Here is a 21,461-nt window from a genome sequence, read left to right as displayed (position 1 = left end):
TTATCGGTATAGATGAGACAATGCTGGGTGGTAGGAATTTTGTGGATTCCTGAAGATTCCGGAAGGTTCCATCACAAAAATGTGTGCTTTCCAGCAAAGTTGAAGGTTTGCAGGGCATTGTGGGCAAGGAAATGGTGAGGGGTGCATGTGAAGCACACCTCCCTGGAATCAACTAGAAATTTAGTTTTCAGATGTGTCTAGGCCTTGTGGATTTTTCTACATGGCAGCGTCCCAAAGTTAATAAAAGTGCAGCCCTCACCATTCCAACTGGGACGATTTTGAGAGTTACCAAGCTCTCATGGCCCCAATGTAAAATAAAAACCCAAAAAATCAAATGTCCTCTTGCTTGCCATGGGATAAGATGTTTTAGTGTGTGGGGGAGAGCTGAAAAACTGTTAGCCCCTTCAGTTCGGGTGGGGGAAAAACCAGGCCCATACTGGTTGGTAGCCACCACCCCACTATTTTCTTTTATTTATTTTTATTCCTGGCGTCTAGTAGACTTTCTGTCCCCCCCAGGGTGTGGATCGGGGGGTAATTGCCCAATCTGCCCTCTGGTGGGCAGAACAACTTTGGCCCCATTTATTTGGGGTGGGGGTATGGCCATACCCCCAACCTCTTATTTTGAAACAAAAATCTTCCCTGGTCTGTGGTAGGCTTTCTGCCCCCCCCCCCCGGGGGCAGATGGGCCTTCCAAAAATAAGACAATCTGCCTCCAAGGGGGGTAGTTATGGCCAACAGTAATGTGCCCCCATGGGGACCTATCCTTGCCCAAGGGGCTGCCCCCCCAAGGAAAAAAAAAACACACATGCACACACACACACCAATCCGTGGTGTCTAGAGGTTTCTGTCCCTGTACTAACAAAAATAGGCCGATCTGCCCCCAATGGGGGCAGAAATGGCCTAAATACAATTTGCCCCCCAGGGGAGCGACCCTTGTCTAAGGGGTCGCTCCCCATACATAAAAACATAAAGTAAATTTAAAAAAAAATATGTCCCTGATGTCTAGAGGTTTTCCGCCTAATTATTTTAGGCTGATCTGCCTCTGGGGGGGGGGGAGGCAGAAAAGGCCTAAAAATATCCCCCCCCCCGCCGGGGTGTGGCCCTTGCACAAGGGGCCGCTCCCCATATGCGCAAGTATGAATAGAAGAAATAATCCTTGGTGTCTAGTGGTTTCCAGGGGGGACAAATGGCCTAAAAATAATTTGGCCCACCGGGAGCGACCCTTGCCTATGGGGTCGATCCCCAAACATAATTATTTTTACAAAAACGTAAAAACAAAATATCCCTGGTGTCTCGTGGTTTTCTGCTGACCCCTCCCACAGTGGGGCAGATCTGCCTAATATTATTAGGCTGGTCTCCCCCCGAGGGGGGGGGGGCAGAAATGGCCTAGAAATAATTTGCCCCCCTGGGGAGCTGCCCTTGCCCAGGGTGCCGCTCCCCTTATTAAAATACAAAAAAAAAATCCCTGCTGTCTAGCGGGCATTTCTAAATGCTAAGAGAGACATGAAAAGAGAGGAAAGCCCTTTCCTCTCCTTTCATGCCTCTCTGCCCACTCCACGTGATCGGAGGAGAAATGCTTTTGCATTTCTTCCCCCGATCAGTACTGGAAGCTGAGCTTCCAGCGCTGAGGGTAAGGCCTCTGGTGAGGGCACGCGTTAGCGATTTCCCTTCCGTCCCTGCCTAGATTGGTGGGGGGTGCTTGGCTATCGGGGGGAGCGCTAGCGCTTCCCCCTGGGACCCATAGCAGGACGAGCTGTTCTCGTCTTTGGCACCGGGCAAACGTTGCCGACGGCAAGACCAGCTCGTCCCGGGCATCCACAGGGTTAAAGAAGATAATAGACATTAATAAACCTAGAGGGATAGAGAACTGTTTTTAACCCGTAATACATAAAGATAGTAAAGGCAGTCTTAACAATTGTTTTGTAGTATAATATGACTTTTCTAAATTAAATATTTATGGCTTAGGGAGTCAGAGATAACTCCTGGAATACTGAGTTAAGGTTTGAAGGTAATGTGCATGCCATAAACCTACATGCCCTGTCATCATGGTGCTTGACAACCCGCTGCATTCCCTGCTGGTCTTCCTAGAGGAACTCAACTGGTTTTGCAAGGTGGCAGGCTTTAGCATTATCCTGCAGAAGTCCCATGCCCTCAATCTTTCAATGCCACCCTCACTGCAGGAATAGTTGGGTGCCAGCTACCCTGGGAATCCAGATTGCTCCAGAGGATCCAGGACACCCACTCACACAAGAAATAGGGTAACATATATTAATGCACTCGCAACATGGCTCACAATACCTTGAGCACAGAAACCACCACTAAGATTGCTACTTACTGGTGTCTCATGCCTGCCGGACTCCACAGGGGGCATCTCCACCCATAGTGAGGACTGCTGAAGGGGATGTGGGGCACAGGGAACACTCCTTCACTTACAAAGCGGACATCCTATGGGACTTGATCCTAACTGACATAGACACATATTTCGACACACAGCTGCTGCCCTTTCTTGTCTACATTATCTTGGGGCTCCTGGATGCTTTGACCTTTTTCTTAAGATCGAGACAAGTGAGAAATATCTGCATTGCACTTGGCGCTGCATTACAGACCATTCCCTTGCACTGGGGCACGGATGAAGTGCCTACACACACTACCTTGTTGCCTAGACTATGGGACATCCTAACTATGGAGAAGATGACCCATCTATGACCGATCATATGGACACATACTGAGAACTCTGGGCTCCATATAGCACTGCTTTCAGCTAGGTTTTGAGAACTGATGTGCCCCAAATATCTCAGACTGCTGTGCCTGACTGCCCTGGTAGTTAACATGCACATCACGTTCAAGGGATTGCAACCAAGGATAGACAATAGCTATGGCAGGGACTTACTGGGGCACACAATAGAGTGATTGGGACGAAGGGAGGGAGGGGATATTGAAGGAAGTTGTTTCCACTGTTCACTTACCTTCACAATTTGCTTCACCAAGCTGCCCTGCTGGGGATGGCACCAGTCAGCATATTGTATGTCATGTCAGTTTGTAAACTCAATAAAATAGATTTTAACCATAAAATACATATCTATTTTAATGCCCTTTTATGTCAGTTATGTAAACATTTTTTTAATAATAATTACAATTTCAAGTATTTTGAAACAGTAAACTAACTAATGGTATGAGCAAGAGGATATGTAGATACAAAAAAGTAATTAGTATTTTAAATAAATAAATGTAATAATTAATTTAATCTGTAGGGAAAGAAAAAAGCAGTTATTATTGAAAACAGAAAACCAGTATGTAAAAATAAACGAGTAAAGTATATTCAATATATGTTTATTATAATTCATGCAAATAACATTATTAACAATTTAAAACAGTTTTACAATTAAGAAAATATTACGAACTTTCAATATGTTTTGATACAACTAATTCAGTTTATTACAAACAAGTAATTACTATTATGCGACTGATATCTGGACATGTTTAACATATTTTTCTTCATTTTCAGGTTCAGTGCATGGATTCTTGCATGACTGTCAAATGGATTGCAGTGCTTGAAAGCTGCTCCTGCAGAGTGTTTTTGTTCTTATTTTTTAGTTTTTCATTCTTAATTCTTAAATTTTTTGTTGTAGGGATCGGGGGGTGGAATTATCTCGGGCTAATCCCGTGGTCCGTACAAGGTGGATTATGTTTTCCTTGAGCATTTTTTGGTTTTCAAACGTTTTCTGGTTTTTAAGGGGTTCCCATTCTGTAATTTGTATTCATGCATTTTGTGTAGTATTCAAGAGCTAGGGATTGCATTCTTCACTCTGACAAGAATTATTTTCATCGACAGGAAGAGAAAAACAATCAAGCAGTCAACAATGAATTTAACAAACTATTTAGCGTTCATAATAATTTTTAAAGGGAAATGTATTTTAGTGTAAATAGAGAGGTTAGTTTGTTTATTAGTATGTAATGTGTGTTAGTGTATTAATACACATGGGTACATGCTATTATTTCCACTTAGCCTGCTTCTGTAATTGTGCCAAATTGTCTGCTTTTAATTGGTGGTTGAGCTTTTTCATATTTTTGGGTCTACGTTACCTGCAAAATGATTGAGTTTGCCTCATTTGCTTGGAAACTCTGCTCCTTGTACAGTGTTTCTTAGAAACTGTAAAGGGTAGGATATTTGTTGCTATTGTAGACTTAGGTTGTATCATTCTTCAATGGCACTGTTCATTTTTTGCTTCTCCTGCTGGTCAAGTTGTGTAACAGTTACACAAGTTGATTTGAAATTTAGGAGGTCCCCTGTTACCTAAACTCCTATGGTGCTCCATCCATGTCCCCCTCTAAGTAATTTAAAAATGTGTCTATTGTTTCCGTATTTTAAGTTAAGTATTCACTCTGACATAAAGCTGAATAGTGTTCCTCAACTTGTTCGAAAGGACCAATTCCAAGAAGATTGTTTTTTTAGTTCACACTATAATTTCCTATCTGAAATGTACTTATGTATTGGGTTGCTCTTTTAGATTATTTTCCCCATCTTTTACTCAAAGTGAAAAACAACACCCTCCAATGTGTTTTGGGTACATTTTCTGAACTGTTTTACATCAGAGGTTCAAAGCCTATTACATTTTTTTGGGGTGAATTATGTTTGTTTTTGACATCATCTAATGTTGAGTTTTCTCTCCTTGCATTCCTTAAAAGCTAATAGTCTGTCTCCTTTCCAGGAATTGCTCCTTCTGCGTTTTCCATGTTTGATTGTTTAAATGAAAAAACATGTTTTAATGTGTTGTTTCTGATTTCCTATGTACATTATTTGTTTCTTTAAGTGCTTACTTTGGATACTTAACTGTCAGATGTTTTTTGAAAAACAATTTATCAGTTGAAAATGCATTGAAGCAAATCCGGTGTTTCCAGTCTCTGTTTTCCAGTTTAGGCTAGTAATTAAAAAAGAAAAATAGATAATTAAAGTGCATTCATTTTAAGTAAAAAAAAAAAAAAAAAAAGTATTCATTTTTGTTTAGATAAAGCCCAATAATGCAATATAAAAACCTTGGTACTTAAGATTGTCTCCTGCAATTTATTAGTGACAGTATAGCATTGCATAGTATTTCTACCTTGGGAAAATGTTGCAAATGGAATTGGCTTAAATAATTTTTCTTAGTCATATTTCTTATAATATATTTAGTGTTATTTCTAATTACCATACCTTAATGTGTGGATTAAATGCCTTACCTTTATGCTATTTTTGGTACTAAACCAGTCATTGGGTGAAAATGTAGTTTGCATTTGTTTTTTTAGTTAATATCTATGTGAAGTAAAACAATATATATATATTTTTTTAATTGGTTGTGTTGTTTTGGAATGTGTTGTGGCATTTTCACCCATATTTGTGTGTATACTGTAAGCATAAAGGTTGTCCTTTATATCAATATATGTGTAGATTCAGTATTTTTCCTTGCATTTTGCATTGTCTATATACGAGTATTTAATTACAACTCATTTTAAGTTAAAAATCATTATGAAGTTATGGTTTGCATGGTAGTTGTCATTTTATAAATGTGTTGTATAGCTTGCTTTGTACGAGATTGTGTTAGGCATTGTAGTAAGCAATGTTCCCTCTAATTTATTTCCACTGTGCGTTGCAGCCAGGGATATGTGCGCCAAGAAATTGACCATTCACGCGAGTGCAGCGCATAACTACCAAGATCTTTGGCATTTGCCTCTCCATTGCTTTGTTTTACCACTAATGTAAAAAATAGATATTTGTATAAACATTGCTCCATGTAATAGGGCATTAAGGCAGTTTTGTGACCTGGTGGCACACCCCAAGGACATGACCTTGTCACCTACACCCCAGTTAGAGAAAACAGAAATCAGGAGGTTGAACCATTATGAAACTTTAATGAATACTCTGTGTGCTACAGAGGTCCATGCACATCATATAGAGCAAGTTGTACAATTAGTTAACATTTATAATTTGATGAACACACTACTGATAAATGCCATGAGGCTCCTGCCAAGAGACAGGCTGAGAAAAGGTTCTTACTAAAGCCACACATGGTCTGTAGGAGCCGCATCAGAGTTTAGACAAGTCAGGTGCCAACATTAGATGTGTGACATGTTTGTTTCTCTCGCCAGTCCTTGCCATTCTTCCAGTGCTGATAAACTCAGTCTAAGTCAACCTTCCCATTTGAGAGGTAGGCCTTTGTCCTCATCAGCATGTCTAGGTGACTCTCCTCGAGTCTGTTTCTTAATTTGGACTTGATTGCATTTATGAGGCTGAATCCTCGTTCACAGTCTGCACTTGAAGCCTGGAAAGTTGCACAGACATCGACATGCTGAGATACAACACTATACTGTGCAGCATTCCGCAGAGTGAAATTCACCATGTCTTAAAAGGTCCTAAACAATCCGCTTTTTATATGTTCTGCCACCACATATTATAATCTCTGTATTACTGATCAACATCATCAGGGGTGTCCCCATCTCCCAGGACCAAGACCTTTTTATACTTTTCAATGTCTTTGTACATTCTCAGTCCCAAACTCCAACTGTGATTGTGTTGTTACTGCATGGAAATCAAAGCTTGTCCATTCCTTCAATTCATCTTCTGGGAACCTTCTTTCCATGTGCTCACAAAGAAGTTTAATGAAAGATAACATTGGCTCACTAACTTGCTCTCGGTCCTCTCTGTACAAAGCCATCAGATCTCTTACTGTGTTGCTCCAAAAGACAGGGTCGCCCAAGTACTGCTTTTTTATTTGACCTATTTTGTTCTTGCATATTGTACAGCTTCAACAGTGGCCAAAGAGCTTTTCTGAAACAACTTGCACAAAGATGCAAGTTCACCCAGAATGTCATTCAGTGCTGCAAAGGAAATATGTTAGTTGGCATCCGATAGTTTTTTGAAGCAATAATTAGCAATTGGGTCATTCTCCTCAACTCTTTCAAGATCAAAGTATTTAAGGGCAACCTCATAATTACGCAAGAGTGCACCAACAGCAAAATGCCTTGAAAGCCACTGCACTTCATTGAGTGGCCGAAAGGAGACTGCTTCACATTCAGTGACCAAAGCAATTTCGTTCAGCTTGTACTTCCTTACAGGTGAGCCGGAGAACAGTGTAGACAGTCCTCTGTAATGTTTCCATTTCCCTGATCATCAGCACTTTTTTCCAGGCATCATCAACTCCCAAATCTTCTCTGGGCGCAACACAGTGCCGCTCAACTAGATGGGGAATGGATTGTTTGAGGTAGGTCGCAACACCATTGTTCTTTCCCAGCATCACTGATGCACCATCTGATGTAAACATGACCATTTTCATAAGGTCCAGCTTATTGGCAGTGTAGAAGTCTTTTACAGCTATAGTGATAGCCTCTGCATTGCATGTACTCAGTTACAATTCCCCCAAACACTGTTTTGTGCTCTGTTGATGTTACAGATCGGAATTTGAAGTAAAGGATGAGCAATTTTGTAACTGAAATATCTGTGCTCTCATCAATTATCAATGTGTGATACCGAGCACTATGCCGTTCTGCCATGAAGTCAGAGCATATCACGTGGTTGATTGCCTCCAAAAACTCAAAGGCATAGTTCTTGCTCCTCCAGCTGTCTGGTATCTTCACATACAATGTGACCTGGTCATGGATGTCTTGAACAGATAACATTGAAGTGTTCATTTTGACTGCTAGCAACACATTGTTGATGAGAATCTTTATCTCCTCAGGCAGAGATCTTTGCCGTTCAACCACTTCTAGTCTGTTTGTTCTGTCACTGGCGGTTTCCATCAGCATGGTGCGCACTCCAAAACCCAGCCTGGCAGCTGCACTTTTATTTCTTAGGGTCATCAAAGCAGATTCATGAACTTTGCTACATAGATGGCGTTTCAAGTAGTCCAGCTTCCAGCCATCACTCCATTTCTTCCCAGTAGAAAAGTCCCCTGCGATCTTTGCTTCTGCACATACTTTGCAAATCAGGCCTACTTCTGCATTGTATAGAAATAACTCTCCCAGTTGTAGGCGAACCTTGCTTCATGACTTCTGTGTCTCAGTCTCCACAATTTCTTTTAGCCATTCTTCTTTGAACACAAGACTGCGTTTCGTCCTTTGTGGTGAAGCACATTTCTCTGCAGAAGTCCCAGCTTTGCGCTTGAACATTTTGGTGGCAATCAGTCTTAGCCTACTATGCAAAGCCTATAAAAAAAAAAAAAGCAACATTTTTTAAAGTGAGGAATGTTATTTAAAGTTGGTTCTTATGCTATTGAATGCAGTCTACCAGACAACTCTGAGCTATCTCTTGGAAAATGTAGCAAGTAATTACCTGAGCCTTTCTGTTTGTTCTTACACTTGCCTGTAGATGTAACACTGTCTGCAATAGAAGAAAATAAAATGGTTACAGCACATGCTTATGTTCCAATGTTTCAGATGTACTACAAGGAAAAACTACTAAATAATCACTTGGTCTGTCTGCTTGTAGTCACTTCTACCTTTTCTAATCTATGATTAGCACTGTCTAAGAAGCCTGCAAAAGAACAAAAACAGAGGTTGAAGAATGTTATTTTATGATAATGTATTGGGTGCATCACAAGTGAAATCTACGAAATAATTACCTTGTCTTTCTGCTTCTACTCAGATGTGCCTTTTGTAATCTATGAGTAGTGCTGTCAGAGATCCCTGCAAGAGAAGAAAAGGTGATTAAAGTAGGTTCTCATATTCCACTGTAGTAGGTGCACCACAATGGAAATCTGCAAAATGATTACCTTGTCTTTCTCCTTCTACTCAAGTGTGCCTGTTCAAATCTATGTGTAGCAGGATCTAAGATGCCTGTAAAAGAGGAAAATTTGATTAAAGCACCTGATCGTTTCAATGTCTCCTATTCACCAGAAGGAAAAACCAGCAAAAAATAACCTGCTCTTTCTGCTGCTACTTCGGTCTGCCCATCCTCCTCTATGACCTGTACTGTCTGAGATAACTGCAACAAAAGAAAAGATGGTTAACAGTTGGTTACACAATGTTGCCATATTATAATGTGCCAGGTGACCCAGATGGGGGACCTACCAAATGATTACAAGGTCCTTATGCTTCTAAGCATGTCGGCCCATTTAAATCTATAACCTGCTCGGTCCAACAAACCTGTAATAGAATCAAAGGTGTGGATCATGAACGTGATTTACCTAGAGACCCTTAATCCCACATGGAACGTCTACAGAATTACCTGGTCTTCCTTGCTACTCACGCCTGCCCGTTCAAATCCAAATGTTGACTGTCTGTAATTGGAAAGAAGATATTTAGCATAGGTTATAGGAGTTACAAAAACATTATGCATGACAGTTCCAGAGCAATTGAATAGTTACCTAGGGTTTCAGTTTAGACGAACTCTGGTTCCAGAGGCCCATGGAAACCAAAGAAAGACTCCTTTTTATGTCTTCTCTGAGCAGGCATTAAAACTAGGTGTGTTAATTGCCTTTTAGGAGGATGAGCACAAGTAAAATGCTTGAGCTGTCCATTATGTGAAGAGGGTTGAAGAAAGCCTAAGTGTGTCTGTGTGTGTGTGTATATATATATATATATATACATATATATATATATATATATGTGTGTGTGTGTGTGTGTACATATATATATGTACATATATGTATATATATACATTTGTGTGTATCTTTTTTTTGGTAGTCATTCCTTTCCTTGGCAGTGTCAGCCCAGACTACACCATCTGTCTCTTCTACCATACATTTGAGGAGGGAGATCAGGCTACATTCTCAGATAGTTTTTTCTTCCCCTACACGTCAGCACTGTCGAAGGGACACAATCTTTGGTTGGTGACGAGCTTTGTGGGTCACACTTTCTGCACCATGGCAAGTGGTATACCTATTTTTCTTCCAAAGCTTAAGTATTTTCTGTCCTAATGTGTCAGTACTAGTCACATTACACCCAATCATTTGAACCAACCGCAGGCATTGGCATGTGCAATTATTTACTGTGCTGGTGTTTGACACAGAACCAGAGTGGGGTTGCCTCACTTTGGCATGGTCTGATGGTAGTGGTTAACTAGAGGGCTTTGGGGGAGACCATTTAACTTAAGTGAATCAGAGAAGTCAGTAAAATAACAGAACACTGTGCAGTTTTAAATACTGCAGCTGTTTACAAAATGCATGTAGAAGAATGGCAGTGGCACCTGACGCACAGGGTGGAGCCCCTCCAGAAATGGCTTCTTAAGGTATCTGTTTTCAAGTTATTTTCTGCTCTACCACGACGCTTTCTCGTATTTCATCACAGAACCAACATGAGTTCTGACAAGTTTGGTTTTTTTTCAGGATCAGATAATCTGACTAGACTGAGACAGATGAATTATGCTCTTCTCTGACACACAGGTGATGCAGGCAGCGACGTGCCGAACAACGTGCGCTTGGCAGAGAGGCCTGCGCAGTGGGGGAAGGAAGTGTGCGTGCCCGCGCACTTTACAGGGAACATTGGTCTTGACCCCGGTCCCCATGGGAACAGTCCAGCCCGAACTGACAGGCCAGGTCCTCCGTGGACCAGAAACAAGCATCCTGGGACCAGTTTTGGGGTATCACCCCTCAACACCCAGGCTAGCTTGAATCCAGTGGTGCAGTGAGCACTGGACCCAGGTCTCGGCCTGGCAGTTCGGTCTGGACAGGGTCAAGACTGATTTGCATATGGCTGGGTCCAAACTGGGGTAGTGTGGTGAATAAAAAAAATGGATTAAACCCAGATCTGTGACTGAGGGGGAATGTTTCCATTGTTCAGCATTCCGTCCATCATCTGTTTCTTTTTACATATATTCCATGGCCAAATCAGCTCAAACAAACATAGAAATAATAATACTGCAATTGAATGGGAACATCATGCCGTATGTTTATACTGTCAAAGCAGATCCGATGAAGAGTACAATTCCGTTACATTTAAATCTAGAACCCTAAGTTTTCATCAGCACAATGGTGTACAACAATATCTCTAATATCAAGCATGAGTCAAATAAGTTCTGATGGTGCTCTAGGACTCAGTGGTCTCCCTGTCTCATTATATAAGCCAGACGAAGATTACTGGACCTCCTGGCTTCATCCATTATTCAAGGCCTGTTACTCTACAGATTTGCTGCCAACTTCAAGGACAAGATCTATGCTCTGTTTACTACACAAGAAGGGATAAAGAGCCATACCTTCCAACAATAGGATGACTGCTCTATTTGACAGTGATGAGAAACTGTATGCCTCTTTACTTTTAAATGACCTCCCAAATAAACAATTGATAAAAACCTCATATCTTGGTTTCAAACATGGCTAAGGAACAGACACAGCTCTGTTGATAACATCATAACACTCTCAATGCTAATAAAGAAGCATGCAACATCCTCACTGCCAGAAGTATATGCCTGCTCCATCAACTTCAGGACTATTTTGACAGTTTAGACAGAAAGGCACTGGTATAAACTGAAGCTGTAGAGATTTGACCATGTATTATTAAAAGACCTTCAAGCACTATATTCGGACACCAGGATCCAGGTAAAACTGGATGATAATAGAACTCTCACGAGAAGACTTTCCCAGGTAGAGGCAAAGAGAAAGAAGGAGGGCAATTGAAAAAGGAGAAGAGGAGGAGGAAATGGGAGCGAGATGAGGGAGAGAATGAGAGATGATGGAGAAAAATAATTGGAAGAGAAAGGGAGAGAGTGAGAGGTGGAGGAGAAGGTAATGATTGAGAGGAATAGGAGAGCAGAGGAAAAGAAGGGTGGAGAGATGAAGAAGAATGAGAGACTGAGAGTGAAGAAAATTAAAGGAGAGCAGGAAAGATGCCCTCTAAGCACACTTACCTGCTTTCATTTGGTGCTCTCACTGTGCAGGGGGTTCGCCTAGGGTTGCTGCACTACAGTCCTGCTCTGCCGCGGAGAGAGTGACCGTGTTTTCATGCTGTTTCTATTTTTAAACATAGCACTGACGTATGGTTTCACTCGTTCGTGAGGCAGCGACGTTTGATGCAGGCACTTTGATGTGACTAACACCGCGTGCGCTTGGCAGAGAGGCCTACGCAGTGGGAGAAGGAAGGGTGCATGCGTGTCTGTGCGCGCACTTTGCAAGGAACATTGGTAGTAACCTATATTTGTTGTGACAGTCTGTAATGACTGCCATCTCTGTCTTCCTAGAACCAGAGTCTAGAACCCAGATATCCATTATCCGACTCATAGGGTGCTACTAGTTCTGTGAGGTGCATGTATCTATATTTGTAAAGTGTTGCACAGTCAAACAAGGGATAAAATATATATCATGGGTGATGGTGTAATCTTCAGGCTTATTTAAACCCAGCATGGTGAATATATATGAAGGCACATCAAACACCTAAATTAGTGAACATTGACATGTTTCACTGCCTGTGGTCTAAGGCAGAATCTTCTAAGGACATAATAAAGATGTGGAGTCTCCCAAATCCTGTCTTAAGTCCTTTGAAGAGAGACAAGTGTATACTAAGCTCACTTCAGTTAATCAATACATCGCCTTCATTTATAGAGTTAGGATTGTTTGGAATTACATCAAGGTGAACGAGTTAATTACCTTCAGTAACACTTCCTGGTGGATACTGGATCTAACCACAGACTCCTCACCTCAGAATATCTCCAGACAACAGAATGGATCAGGAAATGTTCTTAGCAATGATCCCACATGCTGCTAGGTTTTGCTGTGCAGCATCAACTTTTCTTTGTTCTGCCCTGGAAGTAACTGAGTGGAGCTGCATATAAGCGCCACTCCTGCGTGCTGATGTCAGTTTCATGCTTGACTCTTTACACACCCTTGGATGCATGTGCTGCTCTCTAATTTGGAATTTTTCTGATCATAAAAAAGAGACCACTCCACAGAACAGTGAGGTGGTAGGGCAGTGAGAAATCTGCAGTTTGGTAGAGGATCCACCAGAAAGAGCGTTACCAAAAATAAGTGCCTTGTTCCCACGGGGTGGAGGGTCTGTAGAGTGGGTTTAGACCACAAAGTCTAGGCTGTCAAGGTATTAGTGCTGTGTGAATCAGTGCACTGACACCCATGTTGCAGAATGACCAATGTCAAAAACAGGCCCTATCAATGCCAGGTACAGTGGTAGCAGCACTGGCACTGCTGGAATGCCTTCAGTCTTTCTGGAGGCTGCCTCTTGGACAGTGCTTAGCAGATCCTAATTCAGAGGACTTTCCACCTTGATAAATTCCTCTTTTGTGCTGCCACGGCCTCCCCTCACCCCAAGAACCCCACAGACAGCTGATTATCCACCTCATGGTGTTTGGTGTGATTGATTGTAAAAGCTTAAAGCTCCTTTGGGGTGCAGCCAATGGAGTCTCTCCTCCTCTTTTGAGGGGTGTGGCAGGACAAAGACTGACAAAAGAATGATGGATTGTCCGATGTGAAAAGGAGTCACAATTTTCAGCAAGAAGTCTGCCTAGGTCCTTAACACCAGTTTGGGAAAAAGGTGGTGTAGGGTGGCTGTACCAAGAAATCTTGGAACTCATGAGCTGTTAGACCTGATAGCCTTAGGGTGGTCACCCTAACTTTCTGCCTGCCTGCCTCCCTCAACTTTTTTGACACTGTTTTTGCTGGTTTTAGGACTCTGCGCACTTTAAAACTGCTACCCAGTGCTAAAGTGTATATGCTCTCTCCCATCAAACATGTTAACATTGGTTCACACCCAACGGGCTTGTTCAATCTACTTATAAGTCCCTAGTAAAGTGCACTACATGTGCCAGGGCCTGTAGATTAAATGCTACTAGTGGACCTGCAGCACTGATTGTGGCACCCACATACAGAGTCCTTTAACCATGCCTCAGGCCTGCCATTGCAAGGCTTGTGTGTGCAGTTACATTGCCACTTTGACTTGGCATTTAAAAGTACTTGCCAAGTCTTAAACTCCCCTTTTTCTACATATAAGACACCCCTAAGGTATGCCCTAGGTAACCGATAGGGCAGGGGGCTGTGAAGACAAAAGGCAGGAAATGTACCTGTGTAGTTTACATGTCCTGGTAGTGTAAAACTCCTAAATTTGTTTTTGCACTACTGTGAGGCCTGCTCCTTTCATAGGCTAACATTAGGGCTACCCTCTTATATTGTTTGAGTGGTAACTTCTGATCTAAAAGGAGTAGGAAGGTCATATTTAGTATGGCCAGAATGGTAATACAAAATCCTGCTGACTGTTGAAGTTGGATTTAATATTACTATTTTTGAAATGCCCCTTTTAGAAAGTGGGCATTTCTCTGCACTTAAATCCTTCAGTGCCTTACAACCCACGTCTGGCTAGGTTCAGTGGCAGCTCCCTTGGGCATTCACTCAGACACACCCCAAACACAGGATACTCAGCCTCACTTGCATACATCGCATTTTGAATGAGTCTTCCTGGGCTGAGAGGGTGGAGGGCCTGACACTTACATGTCAAAGGACAGTATCCTGCCCTCACACAAAGGACTGCCACACCCCCTACTGGGACCCTGGCAGACAGGACTGAACTGAAAGGGGACCTTGTGCACTTCTAAGCCACTCTTTGAAGTCTCCCCCATTTCAAAGGCATATTTGGGTATTTAAACCGGGCCTCTGCCCCTACAGAATCAGACACTTCCTGGAGAAGAGAACCTGAACAGAACCTGCATCCTGCCAAGAAGACCTACCTTGCTGCTCAAAGGATTCACCTGTTTGTTTTCTGTGAAGGGCTGCTGCCTTGCTGTTGCCTTGCTGCTCTCTGGGTGTAGTGAAGAAGTGCTGTTCAAGGGCTTGCATAGAGCTTGCCTCCTGTTCCCTGAAGTCTCAGGACCAAAAAGACTTCATCTCTACAAGAAGGACTCCTTGTGTGGCGAAACTCGATGCACAGCCTGCCAGAAACTACGCACAGCCTGCACCGCGGTGAAAATTTCACCCCATGCCAAACCCGAATGATGCAGCCCGACTTTGCTATGAGAAGATCGACGCAGCGCCAGCGTAGCGACCGGAAATTTTACACACGGCCTCACTGGATCAACGCACAGCCGAGCCGGAACGACGCAGCCCGACTTCTAGAGAGGAATCGACGCAGCGCTTTCGGTGTGGTACAAAATTTGACGCAACGCCCACCGGATCGACGCAGCTCCTGTGATATCATTCTGCCAGCGCTGGAAATCCATGTATCATCCCTGGGATGTCTAAAACCCACGCACCTCGAAGAGGATCCATGACCGAGCGCCGGAAATCAATGCACAGCCGTCCCTGCGTGAAAACTAAACGGCGCATTGCCGTGTGTGGCCCAAGAAATTGACGCACACCCCTTTGTTTCCACGCATCTCCTCCTCTGCGTTTCTTTGCAGAGATTTTTCACACGAACCAGGTACTTTGTGCTTGAAAGAGACTGTTTGCTTTTAAAAGACTTAAGACACTTTATGTCACTTTTCAGTGATATCTCAACATATACTTATTGCATTTTAATTGTTTTGATCTGCATCTTATCAAATAAATATTAGATATATTTTTCTAAACACTTTGTGGTGTATTCTTATGGTGCTGTATGGTGTTATTGTATGATTTATTGCACTAATACTTTACACATTGCCTTCTAAGTTAAGCCTGACTGCTCAGTGCCAAGCTACCAGAGGGTGGGCACAGGATAATTTGGATTGTGTGTGACTTACCCTGACTAGAGTGAGGGTCCTTGCTTGAACAGGGGTTAACCTGACTGCCAACCAAAGACCCAATTTCTAACATGAGCTGAAATGATTCAAATGAGGAAAACAGTTTTGGGAGTCAGAAGATGCAATAGGCAGCTGTGTCTGGGATCGAAGGAGGTGCACATAAGGAAGTCACCTTGCTACACTGCACTGTGTGACAGGGAAAGGGCAGGAATGCACCATGTTTAAGGCAGTATGACTCATTCCCTCCCTTTCCCCTTTACTTGTGCCCTTTTGGCTGCCTAGCACCAACGCAAGATTGTTTTTGTGCAGGAAGAGGTACCTTCCTGCACAAAAACAATACCTTGAGGAATATTCCTCTATTTGTGCTGCAGGATGCAACACACATAGAAAGAGGAAGTAACGAGGAGAAATAAAGATAATTCTCCTTGTTATGGCTCCCCTTGGAAGGCGTAGCATTTTGGCCCATTCCCAGGTTTACCATTTCTGATAAAATTGGGAATATGTCAAAATCCTGAGAGTTGCTTTGGAACACCCACTCAATGCCCATGGATCAATTTCCCAGGACAGAGTAACACAAAGCAGCAATTTGTGCTGCATTGTGTTACTCCAGATTTATGAAGCCTTGCAAGGCAACTTTGGCTTCATAAATCTGTCTTAAGAGTTGAATCACGCCATCACCACGTTGCATTGTGCAAGCGCAACACAACTGGGGCCATAAATGTGCCACTCAGTTTCTACTGTGGCATCTCATTTTGGAAGGGAACTTGTGTGCCCACCCTTTAATAAGCTGCAGGTGATTTAAATATGGTTGGTTGGGCCAGCAAATGCAAAAATACTGAAGCAGATAAATAACCTTTAATAGTTCCGACTGCAAGGATTGCTGGGCCCGAGACAAACAAACATTAAAACATCCAACGCTTTGGCTTATAAGGGGTCATCAGGCCACAAATTTGTCCCAGCACTTGATGTAAATGGACTTTGGAGAGGGACACCTGGCAGCAAGAATAACAGCCCCAACATCAGGTGGTAGACTAAATGGAGTCAGCTGCCGCTGCTTAATATCCATGCATACAGCTGTGGATTGAACCCTACTGTGCTGCTGCAACAAAAGTTCCTCCCGAAGCGGTAGCCTGATCACAGGACAGATGCTTATGCCAAGAAATCCTAGGTAGCACACTCTCCTGGTCCAATACAGAGCTATTGAAATTACTTGGATCTGGTTGTTCCTGATCTTCAGAACTCAGAGCGAAAGAGGCAGAGGCAGAAAGGCACAGAGGAATCCAGTGCTCCACTCTGGCTGGAATGCATCTCCCAGAGACTGCCTGTTTGGAAACTCCAGCGTGCAAAAGTTTTTGACAATGCGTGTTCTTGACTGTGGCAAAAAGTTCGAGCAATGGTTTTCCTCACTGGCTTGTCCCACCGTGTATCAAGCCCTCTTTTCTCTTGTAAATTCATATATTAGCAGTTGGTTGAGCGTCTTTATGAAAGAGCAAGGTATGAAGCAATAATATGTCAAGTTCATGGTTTATGATATTTAGGACGATTATTCAGAAAATTTCATTACACAAAAAGACATTTTTAAAGAAATTTCAGCTACTCCTACAGGTACAGGTCCTAAAGGTAATTCATGCAAGAGTGAGGTAACTCTTAGGCTGCAAGAGATTTGATTTCAAAATTCGAACTAAAAATTCCACAAGCGAGACTAACAATGGGGTAAGTTGCATCGCAGTCATTGTCAGGTTAGTGAATCCGGTTTAAGTTACTATTGATGGTGGTAATGCACATACATATGTATATGAACGTGTATTATAGCAAAACAAGCCTTTACTTCTTGCAGATCTAGGCGGTAGTGTGTCGGCTATATTGATGCAAATAGTAAGTTATATAAAACCTTTAGCACAGATAACTGATGGTGATTTGCCATTTACCTTTACTTGTAGTCTTCCGGTTCGTGTGTTACAGATCTCCTTCCCCACAGTAGCTTCCCCACACTGAACCTCTGATCAGTATTCTCGCAATGCCTGTGCTTTAGGAAGGGGGACTTAGAAGATACTGTTTCTGCTGAGGTGTGGTGGAGAGGCAAGTACTTGCTAAATTAGAGTCATGTGCAGTCTCTCCAAAGTAGTACTATAACTATAAACATTCTGCCTCCACCGTCCCTCACTGCATTGCCCATGTTGAGAAGGCAATAGGCCCTTTCACACCTGACAACAGATTATAGATTTCTAGCCCTTCTTTTAACAAAACGTGTTTAAATCTTTTAAATTATCTGTCCTTGCAGATGATGTTCTGATCCCCCTTTCTGAACTGACATCTCTGCAACCCTTACTGAATGAACTCCATTACTTCTGTGCAGCTTTGTGATTCAAACTTAGGCCCAGATTTAAGAGGGCCTTGCACCATTCTAACGTTACATTAGTGCCATTTTTTTTTTACGCTAATGTGGCGTTAGAAGGCCAAAACGACGTGGCATATTTACAAAGTGGAGCAATGCTTGCATTGCACCACTTTGTAACCCTTTGTGGCGCATTATGAGTTCGCCTGGCATAATGTATGCAAAGGGGGCGTTCCTCCGTTAGGGGGCCAAAAAAATGGCGCAAGGAAATATAAGAGATTTCCTTGCGCCATTTTTTTTCATCACTTTTAACGCCTGCTCGGAGCAAGCGTTAAAAGAAGGCTTCCATTTTTTTCAATGGGCCTCTGGGTGCTTTGCAAGGTTAGCGGCAACATTTTTCATGCTAATCCTGCAAAGCGCCGTACTAGCATAAAACATTATGACTACCACCATGCTGCCCCATATTTTAAATACGGTTTACGCATGCTAGTGCTAAGGGGGGGGCTAAGGGGCACAAGAAAAGTGGCGCTGCACTAAGTGCAGCGCCACTTTTCATAAATCTGCCCTTTAATATATACAAATCATAAGTGCATAGCTTCCACATCCTGTCAGATGACCAATCCTGGCTTGTGCTGCATCCACCATTCAGATTGAACACTTCCTCTATTAGATACTGAGGGATCCAACTAACATCGTCCATTCTGACCTGACACTTTTGTAACCTCATTCCATTAATAAGGAAAATTAGGAAGTATCTGTTGAAATGGCATAGTCACTCTCTTCCTTGTTGGTGTGCATAGCGGCAATCAAGGTGATGATATTACCTTAGCTTTTATTCCTTTTTTTTAGATCCTCACCCAAGTTCATAACACATGGCTGAATATTGAATGGGGAAGAGATCTCTAGTAAAATAGGATTTAGATCTGTCAAAAAAGGAGTCATTCCCTTGAAAGACATTCTTCTCAACTAAAAGGTGGCTCACCTCCACCTATCTCCTGCAATTGTTCTGAAAGAGTGTGTCCTTTTTAATATTGCTTTTGTCCTTTTTTTCTTTATCCTTTGCATTACCTTATTAAGGGGATGAACATGTCTATCCAGTTTAGCTGAGTGCAGCTGGCTTCATGGAAAGGTTAGGTGAATTACGTGCCTAAGGAAAGGCTTTGACTGCAGAATGTTTTCCTTCTCGTTCAAAGATCACTAAAGGAAGGCGTTTATCTCTCCCTTAGTCTTGTAAACTGTCACCAGGGCCTAAGAGCTGGTAAAGAAGCTGACAATGCACAGATGTCCCCATAAGATTAGTTATTAATACTACAAACTCTGCATTGTGTTGTCAAAGTCAATGATTTGTTCAAAGTGTAACCACACATTGTGAGAAAAGAAGGAAATCAAGTGACTGTTAATGATAAGTGACAAGCTGTCTGAAATCATCCTGCTACAGCTGCAATTCTCAAGGGTCTTTGTGGTTATTTTTTTGTTGAGATCATTGTTTTTCACCGTTACCTATGCGACCACAGATGTATATAAGCTGAATAATTTGTACACTGAATCAGACTCTCTGGCGAATGCTATGCTGAGAGACTCCACTGCTGCAGCGGAAGCAGAATAAATGATATTGAAGATCCCCCATGACTGACTACTCCCTTATCTGGAGATGTCTTAATTTCAGCTTTAACAATGAGTACACTGTACAGAGATGAACAGGGGTCACTCCAGTTGGTTCTCAGTTTCGCGGTGAAGGGGCCAGCATGGAACCCTACATATTCCAAGGTGTGCACCTCAATAATGAGACCAGTTTCCTGTGTCAGCATCAGTGAGGGACTAGCTGAGCGACCCCCGACACAAAGTGAGTGACCCATGCTTCATCTCAAAAAGTGAGTCATTGGGTAAGGGTGGTAAACAGGATAAAGGAGACAAATAGGCACTGATAAAGGAAACAAAGGGGATTGGTTTCCCTAGGCTGGTTCTTCCTCCATTCAGGAGGCTGGGTCCTCCACAGTAGGCTATTTGAAGTGTTCAGGGTTTGTTAGGAATTTGTGGAGTGCCTAAGGCTAAGTTTAGTAATAGGTAATGCATTAGGCAAATTTAATAAGTTAGACCAGAGTCAGCCTTTACCACCCAAAAGGTCTCCAGCCCATGAAAAAATAACAAAACTTTCTATATCAACAGGTGTATTTTTGAATCAATGGCATGAGTATGCTAAGTACAATATTTATTTGTAGCTCCCCATGGAGGAAGCCTTTGACCTAAGGAAAATACAGTATTTAAGACACTGCATGGTGAAAAAAAGACAGGAAAAGGATGATTTGATTTGCACTGTTTGATTGCTTGAATGAATGGGGGACATATCCAGACAACTGAGGCGAGCTAAACATGTGAAGGGGGTAGTACGTAATACATTGAAATAGGAGTTACAGGAATTTAGGCAGGTCAAGAGTGTGCAGAAGCCTAAGGAATACTGGTGCGAAGATGCTTTGGCAGCAAATAAGACTTTTGTGGCACAGCCTTTAGCCACCAGCACAGGAGAAGTAGGCAGATGAAGGGACTTCTGGATGGAAGACCTCCTCCCTACAGAGAGACTTATGCAGCTGAGGAAGGGACAGAGATTGTTGTCAGAAGGAATAAAGGTAATGGTAGGATCAGGAAAAAGGTGAGTGGCACAGGTGGGAGAGGGAAACACCAAGAGATTCAGAGATGGGGGGCATTAGCCCTGGATTTGCTACAGAGTGGGGATGATTCAGTAATAAGTCCATCGGAAGAAAGACCAATGAATAGGGTGGCTCATGAGATGGGAGATTTGGGATATCGAGCACATACTGATGCCCTTTTCCTAGCACAGTGGCAACATAGTGATAAAGAGCAATTAGTTGCACCACTGAATTAACAAATGACTGTGTAGAACTGGGTAAAATAGAAATGGATAAGGAAGAAGCTAGGAGTTTGATAGATGAATTACATCCACAATATGGGAATGGAGGTAGCAGGTATACAAATGGGAACAAGAGATAAAGGAAGATAAAAGACAACAAAAGGAAAATAGATTGAAGATGCAAAACCAGACCCATGTTACAGGACAGACTGTTACAGACAACTCACTGTCTTTGGATGGGACTGATAGGTCTAGAGACTGACACTACCCATAGTAAGGGTCTTCCTACGAGGGAAGTCCCAGGAACAGCAACTGAAAGGTTTCATTATGTTTATACTTCCTGGACCAAATGGACATATAAACTCTTACTAATAGATTTTCCTAATTTATGAGGAAGCCCTGACACATGGTATTCAAAGGTAGAACAAGCACTAAAATTTGGCCATTTGACTTGGAAAGACTTTGATACTATGTTTTCAGTAAGTATACCTTCAAGCTTTGTGGGCTAAGGTTAAAACTGATCAAAACGTGCAGTGGCCAAAGGAAAAGCTATCTAGTCAAGAAGATGGTTCCTTTTGCTAGTACACTAGGACCTGCCACAAAAGGTTCTAGAATGTCCTAATAAAACAGATGCTGGC

The 21,461-nt window shown here is 42.4% G+C and overlaps 1 long non-coding RNA gene across 1 annotated transcript; it reads right to left on the bottom strand.

Moving 5' to 3' along the window:
- Positions 1–8,591: 8,591 nt before the first annotated feature.
- Positions 8,592–8,949, bottom strand: LOC138259128 (uncharacterized). The gene is made up of 3 exons (XR_011198645.1): positions 8,890–8,949; positions 8,742–8,805; positions 8,592–8,655 (listed from the first exon to the last, which is right to left on the bottom strand). It is a non-coding gene; the product is annotated as an uncharacterized lncRNA (long non-coding RNA).
- Between the last annotated feature and the right edge of the window lie 12,512 nt (positions 8,950–21,461).

This window comes from Pleurodeles waltl, chromosome 2_1, assembly GCF_031143425.1.
Source record: "Pleurodeles waltl isolate 20211129_DDA chromosome 2_1, aPleWal1.hap1.20221129, whole genome shotgun sequence".
In the NCBI taxonomy this organism is placed as follows: domain Eukaryota; kingdom Metazoa; phylum Chordata; class Amphibia; order Caudata; family Salamandridae; genus Pleurodeles; species Pleurodeles waltl.
The sequence above is the reverse complement of the archived record's forward strand: the minus strand, read 5'-3'. Positions and strand labels throughout refer to the sequence as shown.